Source organism: Scyliorhinus torazame, chromosome 1, assembly GCF_047496885.1.
Source record: "Scyliorhinus torazame isolate Kashiwa2021f chromosome 1, sScyTor2.1, whole genome shotgun sequence".
NCBI lineage: Eukaryota > Metazoa > Chordata > Chondrichthyes > Carcharhiniformes > Scyliorhinidae > Scyliorhinus > Scyliorhinus torazame.
Window position 1 is genome coordinate 375,935,766 of NC_092707.1, and position 14,846 is coordinate 375,950,611.

Below are 14,846 nucleotides of genomic sequence, written 5' to 3' on the forward strand. Positions count from 1 at the left end.
TTTGTACGAGGGAGGTCGTGTCTCACTAATCTGATTGAATTTTATGAGGAGGTGACAAAAATGATTGACGAGGGAAGGGCTGTGGATGTTGTCTCCATGGAGTTTAGTAACAAAATGAAATGAAAATCGCTTATTGTCACAAGTAGGCTTCAAATGAAGTTACTGCTAAAAGCCCCTCGTCGCCACTTTCCGCCGCCTGTTCGGGGAGGCTGGTATGGGAATTGAACCGTGCTGCTGGCCTGCCTTGGTCTGCTTTAAAAGCCAGCTCTTTAGCTCTGTGCTAAAGCAGCCCAAAGCATTTGATAAGGGCCCTCATGGCAGGCTGGTGCAAAAGATTAGATCACATGGGGTCAGGGATGAACTAGCTGGATGGATCCAGAACTGGCTTGGCCACAGAAGACAGAGGGTAGCAGTGGAAGGGTGTCTGTCGGAATGGAGGTGGTGTTCCGCAGGGATCAGTTCTTTTTTTTAATATAAATTTAGAGTACCCTATTATTTTTTTCTCCAATTAAGGGGCATTTAGTGTGGCCAATTCACCTAACCTGCACATCTTTGGGTTGTGGGGGTGAAACCCACGCAGACGTGGGGAGAATGTGCAAACTCCACACGGACAGTGACCCAGGGCCAGAATTCGAACCTGGGCCCTCAGCATCGCAGTCCCAGTGCTAATCACTGCGCCACATGCCGCCCTGCAGGGATCAGTTCTGGGACCTCTGCTCTTTGTAATATATAAATGACTTGGAAGAAAATGTAGCAGGTCTGATGAGCAAGTTTGCGGATGATACTAAGATTGCAGGAGTTGCGAATAGTGATGAAGATTGTCAGAGAGTACAACAGGATATAGATAGGCTGCAAAGTTGGGCAGAGAAATAGCAGATGGAGTTCAACCCGGGCAAATGCGAGGTGATGCATTTTGGTCGATCCAATTCAGGTGGGAGCTATAAAATAAATGGCAGAACTATCAGGAGCATAGCGACACAGAGATTTAGGCGTGCAGATTCACAGATCCTTAAAAGCGGTAGCACAGGTGGAAATGGTGGTAAGTAAGGCATATGGCGTTCTTGCCTTCATAGGACAGGGTATCGAGTATAAAAGCTCAAAAACTTTGTTACAATTAGATAGAATGTTGGTTAGGCCACATTTGGAATACTGTGTCCAATTCTGGTCACCGCACCACCAGAAGGATGTGGAGGCTTTGGAGAGAGTACAGAAAAGGTTTACCAGGATGTTGCCTGGTATGGAGGGTATTAGCTATGTGGAGTGATTGAGTAAACTGGGATTGTGCTCTCTAAAGCGACGGACGCTGAGGGGCGACCTGAAAGAAGTTTATAACATTATTAGGGGTATAGATAGGGTGAACAGTTGGAGGCTATTTCCCAGGGCAGAAATGACAATTACAAGGGGGCACAGGTTCAAGGTGAGGGGGGGAAAGGTTCAGTGGAGATGTGTGGGGGAAGTTTTTTACAGAGGGTGGTGGTGGCCTGGAATACACTGCCAAGTGAAGTGGTTGACGTAGTTACGTTAGTGACCTTTAAGGCTTACCTGGATAGGCACATGAACAGACGGGGTATAGAAGGAGACAGGCGGTTGGTTTAGATAGGACACGTGATTGGTGCAGGCTTGGAGGGCCGGAGGGTCTGTTCCTGTGCTGTATTTTTCTTTGTTCTTTGTGATGTAATCCCACTGTTTAAAAAGGGGAGATAAAGAGAAAACAGAAAATTAAAGACTAGGCAGCGTGACATTGGTAGTGGGGAAAATTCTAGAGTCCATTTTCAAAGATTTTATCGCAGAGCACTTGGAAAATAGTGGCAGTGTCAGACAGAGTCAGCATGGATTTATGAAGGGGAAATCATGATTGACAAATCTACTGGAATTCTTCAAGGATGTAACTAATAGAGTTGATGAGGGGGAGTCAGTGGAATTCAGTGGGAGTCAGTTTCCAAGATGGCGCCGGAGCGAGGCGACTCTCTGCGAGCTCTCCCAAACAGATCAACTTTTTACTTAACCTATACTCGTTCTAATCTTTTAAAAATTAACTCTAAAACTAACATTACTAACCTCTCTCCCTATTATGTATTTTCTTTTATTCCCTTTTCTTCTCATGTACTTAATGATCCGTTGAGCTGCTCGCAGAAAAATACTTTTCACTGTACCTCGCTACACGTGACAATAAACAAATCCAATCCAATCCAATTGGTTTATTTGGACTTTCAGAAGGCTTTCATCAAAATCCCACATAAGTGATTAGAGTGATCAAGGCGAAGTGGGAGGAAGAGTTGGGAGAGGGTATGGAGGAGGGGTTCTGGTGTGAGGTGCTCCGGAGGGTAAACGCCTTCACTTTGTGTGCGAGGTTGGGGCTGATATAGCTGAAGGTATAGAGCGCACCATACAAGGGCAAGGATGAGCCAGCTCTTTGAGGGGGTAGAAGACGTGTGTGAACGTTGCGGGGGAGGTTCCGCATACCACGTTCATATGTTTTGGTCCTGTCCATAGCTGGAGGATTACTGGTGTTAAGTAATGGGTTAAGAGACATTGCAATTAGTTGTCTCATTTATGTTACGTAGCCATTAATTGACACTGATATGTAAAGGGGCTTCAGGTGGCCTCTGTCAGGTGATGGATGGTTAGAGTTTTGTGCAAAGGCTGTTGGAATGAAATAAATGGGTGTTTGTGAAAAAGGAACAGAACGTTAGACTCTTCATATCACAGCAAATAAAATGTCTAACAATTGGTAGCAGAGGATGGTTGCTGTGTAAATGTGAAGGGTTGAAAGGTACAACTTTTCCAGATCAAACCAAGGAGTGAGTGAGAAAAGAAAAAAAAAAAGGGATATATGGCTGAACCGAGGATAAAGATGGCTGGATATGACTATCCTCCCTTATTTTCTGAAAGGGAATCGTACGACCAATGGAGAAGTGCAGTAGTTATGTAGACTAAGGTAACTGCTTTGGGAAAGAGAAAACAAGGTATGGCATTGGCTCTTTCTCTACCATATGGCAGTAAAATCCAAAACAAAGTGCTTTCTGAGCTGGAATTGGAAGAGTTAGAGTCAGAAGAATGACTGGGGACTTTATTACATTATATAGATAAGATTTATAAGAAAGATGACTTGTTAAGTGCGTATGAAGCATGGTCGGATTTTGATAAGTTCCGGAAAATGGAGGATATCTCCATGGAAGACTATATAATGGAATTTGGCAGACTATATAAAAGGCTACAGAAACACAACCTGGAATTTCCACAGTCTGTGTTGGCCTTTAAATTACTTGACTGTGCTAGAGTGAGCAACATGGATAGGCTCCTGGTTTTGACAGGAGTTCAGTTTACTGATAAGGATACCTTATTCGAACAGATATAAAAGCTGCCTTTTTGCAGGGGCATCAGCTCCAGAGCGACATTTTTCTCTGTCCTCCTAAAGAAACAGCTAACACAGAAGGGGTACTCTGGAAGTTGAACAAATGTGTATATGGATTAAATGATGCATCTAAAGTCTGGTATTTTTCGGTAAGGTCAGTTTTGTTAAAGTTAGGCTGTTGCCAGTTGAAAGCAGATCCTGCAATGTTTTACTGGCACTATAAAGGAAATCTTTCTGGAATTTTTATGATGCATGTCGATGATTTTTTGTGGGGTGGGACTAGTGATCTTGAAGCTATTGTAATCTCTGGTTTGAGGAAAGAATTCAGGGTTTGAAGTCAGGCTACCGTTGCATTTAAATATATTGGACTGGAAATTGGACGGACTAAGTTAGGGGCAACTTTACGTCAGCAATCTTATTTGGAAAGCATCAGCCCAATAGCAATTAGCCGTGGTTGAGTTTCACAAAAAGACGCAATGGTTTCAAAGATAGAAAAAGAGCAACTGCGGAGTTTAATTGGGCAACTGAACTGACTAGGTAGACAGACTAGACCGAATGTGAGTTTTGATGTCTTAGAGTTGAGTACAAAAATGAATGATCCCAAAGTGGAAGACATAATAAGAGCAAATAAAGCGTTGGCCAAACTAAAAATGCAGGAGTATGTTTTGAAGTTCCCGGTTTTAGGTGACCTTAGGCACTTGAAACTCATAGTTTATTGTGATGCGTCCTACGCAAATTTATGTGATGGGGTTTCAAGTGCAGGAGGTTTTATAATTTTCCTTTTGGGGAACAATGGTAAATGTTGCCCGCTTGTGTGGGGAACAAAGAAAATAAGGAGAGTGGTAAAAAGCACTTTGGCTGCTGAGACGTTAAGCCTTGTAGAGGCGGTGGATATGGCCTTTTATATAAGTATGATATTGACAGAAATTTTGGGATTAGGGGATTTGGGTAATATACCTATTGACTGTCACATTGACAATAAATCCCTGTGGGAAAATGTGCACTCTACAAAAAGTGTCAATGAAAAGAGGTTACGGATAGACATCGCAAGTCTGAAGCAGATGTTGGACAGAGGGGAAATAACAAAAATTTAATGGGTCGACAGGAGCTATCAACTGTCAGACTGTTTTACGAAAAGAGGGGCGAGTTCACAGAAACTTTTGGATATTGTTAATGAAGGGCGCTTGTTTCTGTGACTGTTTTATTTTTCTTTCTCGTCCAAACAAAAAAAAGGGGGGGAGGAAATCATGTGCGTGTTTTTGAGTTTCTTGAAATTTTGTTTTCACCTAATTATTATTTTTTTCTACAAGGAAGGGGAGACTGTTAATTAATGGGTTAAGAGACATTGCCATTAGTTGTCTTATTTATGTTAAGTATCCATTAATTGACACTGATATGTAAAGGGGCTTCAGGTGGCCTCTGTCAGGTGGTGTATAGTGAGAGTTTTGTGCAAAGGCTGTTGGAATGAAATAAATGGGTGTTTCTGAAAAAGGAACAGAACTATAGACTCTTCATATCACAGCAAATAAAACGTCTAACAACTGGAAGGAGGTGTTTAGGGTAATCTCTAAAGTGGTGCACGTGAAACTGGACCCGGGCCCTCGGGAGGCCATATTCGGGGTGTCGGACCAGCCGGGGTTGATCGCCCGAAGGTGGATCCTGTTAGGGTGGAGAGCAACCTCTCCACCCTGTGCCCTGGCATGGCGGGGAACCTGCTGGAATTCTTAACGCTTGAAAAGGTCAAATTTGAACTGAGGGGAAGGATGGAGGGTTTCTACAATTCATGGGCGTTATTCATTATGCACTTTCGAGAATTGGATCACATCGAGCATTAGGGGGGTTGGGGGCTGGGAGGGTTGGGGGAGGGGGACTGTATGTGTTAATGGTGACTATGGGTGATTCCTGATTCCTTTTTGTCATTTGTTTATGTTAACATGAGGGCCAATGGGGTTTGGTGGGAAGAGGGGATCGTTGTTATTGATATGGGGAGTGACATCACATTCGTTACTGATTATTGTTTATTGTTGGATGTAAATTTGGGAGAAAATGCGAAAAAGGAGGAGAATAAAAAAAAATTTTTTTTTAAAGAGATTAAAGTGTAAAATTAAAGCATGCTTTGTAGTGTGCTGAGATAGATTGAAAACTAGTTGCCAGACAGGAAGCAAAGAGTAGGAATAAACGGGTCTTTATCCAAATGGTAGGCAGCGGGGTACCACAGGGATTGGTGCTGGGGCTGAAGCTATTCACAATATGTATTAATGATTTAGATGAGGGAATTAAATGTAATATCTCCAAATTTGCAGTTGACAAAAAGCTGGGTGGGTGAGTGAGCTGTGAGGAGGATGCAGAGATGCTTCAGTGTGATTTGGACAAGCTAAGTGAGTGAGCAGATGCAGTATAATGTGGACCCACTTTGGTCGCAAAAACAGGAAGACAGACTCTTATCTGAATGGCAATAGATTGAAAGGAAAATGTACAATGAGACTTAGGAGTCCTCATACACCAGTTACTGATAAGTATTTGGTATGGTGGTCTTCATACCGAGAGGGTGTAAGTACAGGAGCACGGATGTCTTGCTGAAATTATACAGGACCTTGGTGAGGTCACATCTGGAATATTGGGCAGGATTCTGTGATCCTGAGGCTAAGTCTTGACGCCGTAGTAAATATGCCCTCAGGAGCAGAAATTCAGACTCCTACAGGGGGCCAGCATGGCACTGGAGCGACCCACGCCACTCCAGCTGCCGATCCCGGTGTCAGATGGGCGCCGTGGGGTCTGCGCATGCGCAGTGGGACTGGCGCGATTGCCGCACATGTGCAGTGGCTCCCTTCTCCGCGCCGGCCCCGACGCAACAATGACGTAGGACTACAGGGGCCAGCGCGGAACAAATGAAGCCCCCAGTCCGAGAGGCTGGCCCGCCAGTCGGTAGGCCTCGATCGCAGGCCAGAGCGGAGGCCCCCCCCCCTGATTTCGCCCCCCCCCCTACCAGGCTGCCCCCGGATGCATCCACGCCGAGGTCTCGCCGGCTAAGAGCAGGTGTGAATGGCGCCGGCAGGACTAGGCTTATTTGGCGTGGCCGCTCAGCCCATCCCAGGCCGAGAATCGTCGGGGGGCTCTGTAGAGTGGCCCCGACCGGCGCCGTGCCGACCGCGCCAGCGCCAATGGCGCTGATTCTTCGCTCTCCAAGGAATCGGCGGACCGGCGTTGGAGCAGCGGGGCACAATTCGCGCTGGTCCCCGCGATTCTCCAGCCCGGCCCCGGGGTGAGAGAATCCCGCCCATGGTGTAAAGGTTTGGTCTCCTTATCTGACAAAGAATATTCTTGCAGAGAAAGTTTACCAGACTGATTCCTAGGATGGCACGCTTGATGTATGTCGAGAGATTGAGTCAGTTAGGGTTATATTCATTGGAGTTCAAAAGAATGAGCGGGGATTGAGAATTTGTTTCCCTTCAGTCCGGATGGAATGATCAATCGAACACCAAGTCTCTTGAACATACGTTTATTCACGGCCAGAGCTGCACCACTGTATCTCGGGAGGTACAGCAGCAAGCCAAAGTTAATACATCCGACAGTAGCTTATATACAATATATGACACTGTTTTGTTTCTGAGGACGGCCCCCTTAGAGGAGGCCTACATTACGGCATTTTGTTGCTTTCAGCTTAGTTATAATTATCTTTAAAATTAGGAACCATTCCTAAGGCTGTATCTTGTTACTGTAAACTGTCTGTTGCAAAAGCAGAAGCGATTACAAAGCCTTGACATTCCAGTTTACACTAAGCTCTATTTGACATTCCATTTTCCCATAGAGCTCTATTCTATCTAGAGCCAAACTCTCATTCCCCCCTGTTATCATTTCATGATAACTTCTAATCCATAGCCACTCGTCTCAGTCTCTCCCATTCTATCTGCACTTCTATAATTTCTTATGTTCCTCAGCACCTTCTTTCACATCCATTAACTCTTCAAGGCTCACTTCATGTTGCTGTATTAACTGTTGGGAAATTACTGCTGCACCAACGCTTTTACACAAGCATTTCATTAGGAAGCTAAGCATAATTATTACAAGTATTACAACTACCAGGATTATTAATCCATGCACTAGGAGACCCCCATGATCCGGCAAACAACCAATCTAACCACCCATCTCTTGATGTTTCATGCAGTTTCTTAACCTCTTTGCGGATATGATCCACGAGGTGGGTGATGTTCTCCGAACTATCGGGGATGTAGGTGCAACATTCCGAACCGATCACGGCACAAGTCCCACCTTTGTTTGCAAGGAGGTAATCGAGGGCCATTCGGATTTGTCGGGCTACGGTTCTTATTGCCACCATTTCATTATTTATCTCAGTCAATGCTTCAGTGGTGTCGTTTGCTACCTCTTCCAGGATTTTTGCTACCTTCCTTATTTCCTTTATTCCAAGACCTACCCCGATAAGGAGAAGCAGGGTCCCAAAGTAGCGTTGCATTTCGGTTATTGCTCTCTTTTGTCGCTTCATCATTTGGTAATGGTCGCCTAAATTGGTGAGGTGGTGTATAAAGGAGACTACATACCCCAGATAACAGGATCCCGTCCAATTCTTTGGCAGCCAGGGATATGCCTTGTGGCCACAAATAAAGTACGTCCCATTGTATGAAGTGAGTTTGTCCACATCAAACCCTTCAGCCATCAGGGAGTACTTGAAGGTACCTGTCCCGTTAGCGTATGGGACGTCCAGTGTACATCCACAAAACTGAGGAGACGTATATAAGGGATAGACCTTAGATATGTTGGCCACTACAAATTTGCGCTTGCATCGACTAGCACCTACGAATATCCCTTTAACCACATTCCTTACTAAACATATTATTCCCAGTGGTCTTCCCATGTTGGTGGTACTAGTGAGGGTAAGAAACGGAGGCTGGTGGGATCTGTTATAACTTGGTTGGTACCACATCTCAAAGGTGTTCATTGGATAGCCCCCCCTTGCCAAGGTCTTGGGGATATGGGGAGAAACGATAAACTAGAAGCTGCCCCGCTGTCTGGGTATCTTACCATAGATGCAATTCTTATAGTCCTGGGGGATTGACGAGTACCATTCTGGTAAATATACCATTCTACTGTTTCTGACAGGCTAAGCGGAACAGGTCTGAGGGGGATCCCTCCCTGAGCATGGGTCGGAATATGTGTGCATACCCAGCAATCAGAAACATTCATATCCTTTGCGTACACATATGACATATACAGATACGTGTTTACATGTAATTCCCTTCTTTTTTTTTCACAGCCTTGCCCTCCCTTGGTCAACGCATCCCAAGGGTAAAGTCTTATTTTTGTTTCAGCAGCTATAGTCCCATTTACAGTTGACCCGATGACAGGATAGGTTGCCCTTAGTCACTCCACTGATGAGTATGGTCCGTTTGCATCGTTGTACGGAGGCCGAACATCTGTCCGCAGGGGTCGCGTTCCAAGGTCCTTCTCCTGAGCCTTGACTGGTGCATTGTAAGGTGTCTCCTCGACAGAGGTGATGAGTCCGTCTTCCCTTGGGGCCACAGGTTCTTCGCTTGGCCTCTCCTCCCGTTTCCAAAAGTCCCAACAGGGTTACGATAATAAGTGTGGCCTTCATCCTTTAAGTGATGCCGGAGTTATTACCTAGGGCTCGAAACAGAGGGTTATTTTCTATTGCATTTTCACAACCTTACAATGGTGGATGTGGATCCAGGCATTTCTGCCTTACACTTTTACAGCAGTGGGAGTAGTGAGTAGGACCTGGTGTGGTCCTTCCCATTGGGGTTCTAATCCTTTCCTAACCCAATTACGAATCAGAACATACTCCCCCGGATTAATAGTGACAGAACTGGACAAGGGAGGTATCTCCTCATAAGCAGCTCGTCCCCTTGAATGGAGGCCTTTTAGTACTTTAGTCAAGGCTATCACATAGTTGGCCATTTCAGTGGTCATATGGTGAAACTGTACTTCCTTAGGTTTCCCTTGATCCCAAGGAATACGCAAGGGTCTTCCGTATAAAATTTCAGCGAGACTCAGTCGTGTCTTTCCAGCTGGGGTTGCACGTATTTGGAAGAGGGCAATAGGCAATAATTTGAGCCAAGTGGCTCCAGTCTCTGCCTGTAGTTTTGCCAGTTTTGTTTATAATGTCTGATTAGCCCTTTCTACCATTTCCGCTGCTTGGGGTCGGTATGCGCAATGTAATTGTTGTTTTATTCCCAGCTGAGTACAAAATTTCTTATTGATCTGTCCCACAAAATGAGGACCATTATCAGAACTTAATCGATATGGAATCCCAAATCTAGGAACAATTTCTCGCATCAAAACTTTTACTACCGTGGAAGCTTTGTTATCTACAGTGGGGTAAGCTTCTATCCATTTACTAAATACATCAACAATAACTAATACATGTTTATAACATTGACATCTTTCCAGCTCAATGTAGTCCATTTGGAGGGTTTCAAAAGGACCCTCCGGTAGCGGGGTTTTACCCATTTCACAGGGTATTGCTTTTCCAGGATAATACTGCTGACCTACTAGGCAACGACTGCTAATGTTTTGCGCTATGTCCTGCAGTCTTGGATGCCACCAAGTCTTGAGCAATACATCACCCGTAGCTCGCGCACCACAATGAGTTGCAAAGTGAACACATTCGGTGACCCAGGCTGCTAATGCATCGGGCATACAAGTTTGCCCTGCTGGGGTGACCCACAATTTGTTTACAGGATCATAACAACATCCTAATTCTTCCCATAGTCTTTTTACACAGGCAGGAGCGTCCTCCTGTAACTGAATGACGTCAGTGATGGTCGGCATTGGCTTTTCAGAGGGAGACTGACCCTTAGAGCTTTTAGTCTGACTCATCATTTTTGGTACCACCATGTAATTTAAGCGAGAAGTCTCTTTGGCTTGGTGGTCCGCCTGCCGATTACCCGCGTCCACTGGGGTTTTGCCAGTCGTATGGGCAGCGCACTTTATTACGGCTATTTGTTTAGAGAGCATTAAAGCCTGTAGTAATTGTGTAACTAACTGTTTGTGGGATATCTGAGTGCCTGCAGATGTAAGAAATCCCCTGTTCTTCCATAATTGACCGAAGTCGTGTGTGACTCCAAATGCGTATCTGGAGTCTGTGTAAATGTTTATTTTCTTATTCTCTCCTAACACGCACGCTCGGATAAGTGCAAATAGCTCGGCTTGTTGGGCGGAGAATGGCGTTTCAAATGCTGCTGCTTCCAGGGTTTCGCCCTGCTGATTAACTATAGCATACCCTGATAATCTATCCCCCCTTTCGCTGACGGAAGCACTGCCGTCGGTGAAAACAGTTAAGTCTGCATCGGGCAGGGGAGTATCAGTGAGATCATCGCGCACGGAGGCTTCCTCTCTGAGGAGCGTCCGGCAATCGTGGCCCGGCTGTGAGCATTCTGAGGGTGGTTCGGAGAGAAAAGTTGTTGGATTGATGGTGGTGCAATGGCGAAATTGGAGCTTGGGATTATTCAGGAGATAAATCTCGTATTTGTTCTGCCGAGCCATGGTTAAATGTTGGGTTTGGAGCTGGCCGAGCAGTGCCGTGACAGAGTGGGAACTGTAAACCACAATGTCCTGCTGGAGGGTAAGGTTAGCCGCCGACTGGAGGCTGTTGTAAATAGAAGCAAGGATCTGAGTGCAGGCGGGATAGTCAAGAACTGTCAACTTAAGAAAACTGTCATTATTCTGAATATTGCTTTATTAATTTTAAGAAATTAACATATCTTGTTAGTTGTGCTTTCTTTAATAGAATCGACGAATTCATCTACAGAAAACCAAGAGACAGCATGAGATTGGTTCAGTTATATGTTTAATAAGTTATTGTGTTTGATATTTTAAAATAAATGTTTAGAATTAGCCTGGAAATTAAAACTTCAAACAATGTGGAAGCTGGTTTTTAAAAAAACCCAAAACAACTCTGATTAAAAGCAAATCTATATTCCAAAAGAACAGATCGTTCAAAGACATTTGATAACGGGAATTTGGCAGCAATACAACTTTTACTCCCAGTCCATTTGAGTGACAAATTTAAAAAAAAAAGTTTAGAGATGCGAATGGCATCATTCCAAGCTATACGCCTCTTTTTGTCTCTGCAAGAAAATTAACCCTTTCAACAAGCTTTTGTGTATAATCCAGAAGATGTCAAAGACTTGACAAAATCGAATGGCACTTGACTATGTCCTAGCTGAAAAAGGTGGCACCTGCGCCCTGATTGGTGCAGAATGTTGCACTTTCATTCCCAATAACTCTAAAGAAGTTAAAAATTTGGCATTACATATCCAAAAAGAAATCAAAAAACTTGATCCACCCCAATTTATCTCTCTCTGGGATAAAATTTGTGGGTGGCTTGGACACACTGGAATGTCCACAATAAGAATAATTTTATTCTCCTATGTAGCTGCATTCATCATTTACATAACACACCAATGTGCTAAGTGCATAAAAAGACTATTCGCTAAACGCAGGGGACCAACTATTAGAATGATTCAAACTAACCCAACTGTACCCCCAATCGATGAATTTGAGCTGAAATACTATTATTGAAATGTTACTGATCAATCAACTGTTTGACTGTATTATTAACATATTGTATAATTTGTTAATACTGAATCAATAGTATCAAATTTGATTAATTTATTAATTATAATAATTATTTTGAAATGCCTGGTTGTTGGGCCCCGGGGATTGGCAGGGTTGTATGCTATATTGGGAACTTGCCGGACGGGGAACTGGCACCGTGGCTGATAATCGTCTGGGTAATCAGGGAAATCCACCTCTAGTGCCCCCTCTTTTCCCGGGACTAACCCTTGATTCATCTGTGGGAATTGATTAGCACGGGTTTTAGAACGAGTGCGAGTCGCCGGACCTCCTTGCGACGGCGGAGGTGGTGGTAGTGGCGGTGGGAGCGGTGGATAAAGGGCTTGAATGTAAGGTGGAGGCGGTGGTAGTGGCGGGGGAACGGTCAGTCGTCCCCTATATTGCCAATTTTCAGGGTCATCCTCATTGTCTCCCTTGGTCAAGGCAAGGCCGGCCATTTGTCCGCACGGTCCCGATTTAGAAATGGGGTTTTTTACAGACTTAGGCCTTTTATGGTGGGCACATTCCTTTCTCAAAACCTCCGCAGTCTTAACAATTCCCCCTTCTGTTAATTCAATACCCAACTTTAAAGCGTTAGCCTGCCAACTAGCCAATAAAGATGTATCTTTTAATTTTTGGCAGTACTCCCGCCATAACTCGATCAATTTCTTAGCCGTGGAACTACGGTTATGTCGCCAAATAATCTGTTGTGCCTCCATAACCGTGGGCAAATCTTTTGATCCTCCCAGGGGCCATTTTCCCTTTCCCAAAATCTTATGCAATTCCCCCGACAACTGCCGCAGCTGCTTAGAATGTTCCGGATACTGTTCGCAAAGAGTCTGAAGCGCGCTTCCACTATCAGAGGTGCTATCCAGAGTATTACCCATTGTCTCCTATCCTCGGATGATCCTTGTGGTTACCTACTTAATTTTGATGTCGATCCTAAATCGCTTATTCAATCAAGAATTTAAACGGGGTTATCCTGCTCCGTTACCCAATCAGGAGGCTTAGGCAATTGTTCGAGTGTTCCGACAGGGTACGCGACGGTGAAACCCTGTTTATTGTGGAGTTTAAGGCGTCATCCGCACCTGATGGGAAGTACTATATTTTGGACGGAGTTATCGGGCTCCGCTGTAGCCAATAGTCAACCCGGAGTGTCGAACAAGTCAAGACACTGGTTGAGCCAATCACTTGTTCTAAGGGCAACCCTTTATCGTGAAGGTATCAAGCAACCAGAAGGATCATCATCAGCCAAGCACCTTTCTTCAGCCGAGGGCCTCTAACCCTCGCACACGGGCCTTTAACCCTAATTTGAAGAGGACTCTAACCCCTTACGGGCCTCTAACCCTGTCTCGAAGAGGTCTCAAACCTCTTACCGGCCTCTAACCCTGTCTCGGGCCTCTAACCCGGACTGTAACGGGTTCGCCGGACTGACCTGATCTCGTAAGAGTCTTTTCAGAAACAGACAGTAGGACTAGATCGCGCTCGGTACAGCGGAGGGGGAAACCAAAGTGGTAACAAGGGTACTCATATTCGGGGGCCCGATCCCTCCTTCGCCTCCGGACACGATCAGTCAGTTACATCGTCTGCTCCTGGCGAGGCTCCTTGAGAACCCACCGCTGCCACCAAATGAGAATTTGTTTCCCTTCAGTCCGGATGGAATGATCAATCGAACACCAAGTCTCTTTAACATACGTTTATTCATGGCCGGAGCTGCACCACTGTATCTCGGGAGGTACAGCAGCAAGCCAAAGTTAATACATCCGACAGTAGCTTATATACAATATATGACACTGTTTCTTTTCTGAGGACGGCCCCCTTAGAGGAGGCCTACATTACGGCATTCTGTTGCTTTCAGCTTAGTTATGGTTATCTTTAAAATTAGGAACCATTCCCAAGGCTGTATCTTGTTACTGTAAACTGTCTGGTGCAAAAGCAGAAGCGATTACAAAGTCTTGACATTCCAGTTTACACAAAGCTCTATTTGACATTCCATTTTCCCATAGAGCTCTATTCTATCTTGAGCCACACTCTCAGTATCTCATAGAAACTTATAAAATTCTGGAGGGACTAGACAGAGTAGATGCAGGACAGATGTTCCTGATGCTGGGGGTGTCCAGAATGAGGGGTCACAGTTTAAGATTACGGGGTAAACCTTTTAGGATTGAGATGAGGAGAAACGGCTTCACCCAGAGATAAAGATGTGGAATTAGCTACCACAGGAAGCACTTGAGGCCAAAGTATTGTATGTTTTCAAGAAGGAGTTTGATATAACTCTTGAGGCTAGAGGGACCATAGGAGATGAGGGGAAACAGCAACAGGTCACTGAGTTTGATGATCAGTCATGGTAATATTGAATGGTGGAGTAGGCTAGAAGGGCCAAATTGCCTACTCCTGCTCCTATTTTCTATGTTTCTATCTTTCTGGCCTCTGGTTATTGTTCCTCCTGATCGCCACTCCAGTTAGATTTATCAATAACTCAGTTTAGAGCCTGTTAGCAGACTTAAAGATGACTAAATAAATCTACACACAAACCAACTGTGGTAGCTCCTGTATAAAACTAATTTCATCCAGAATTTATTCAAGGAGTAACAAATCGAAAACCATTATTAAAAGGACACAATAGTAGTTTTAAAAGAAATTCTGAAATTCTGAGCATTTTAACAAAGGAATACTCCCACAAAGTGCAGTAACAGATGTGGTAACTATATTAACACATCTTCTGCTCGGAGACTGTGCATTCCCCGGAGAATGCAATATGAGACCCCTCCGAAGTCTTTGTGGGACATCCCTGGGAAGTTTGAATTTCCGATGGGCAATTCCCCTGCATCCGGAACTCTCCGAAAAAGTCTCCAGCTCTGAGCTAATGCCAGAGATTTGGAGGGTTCTGACCTACTTACTT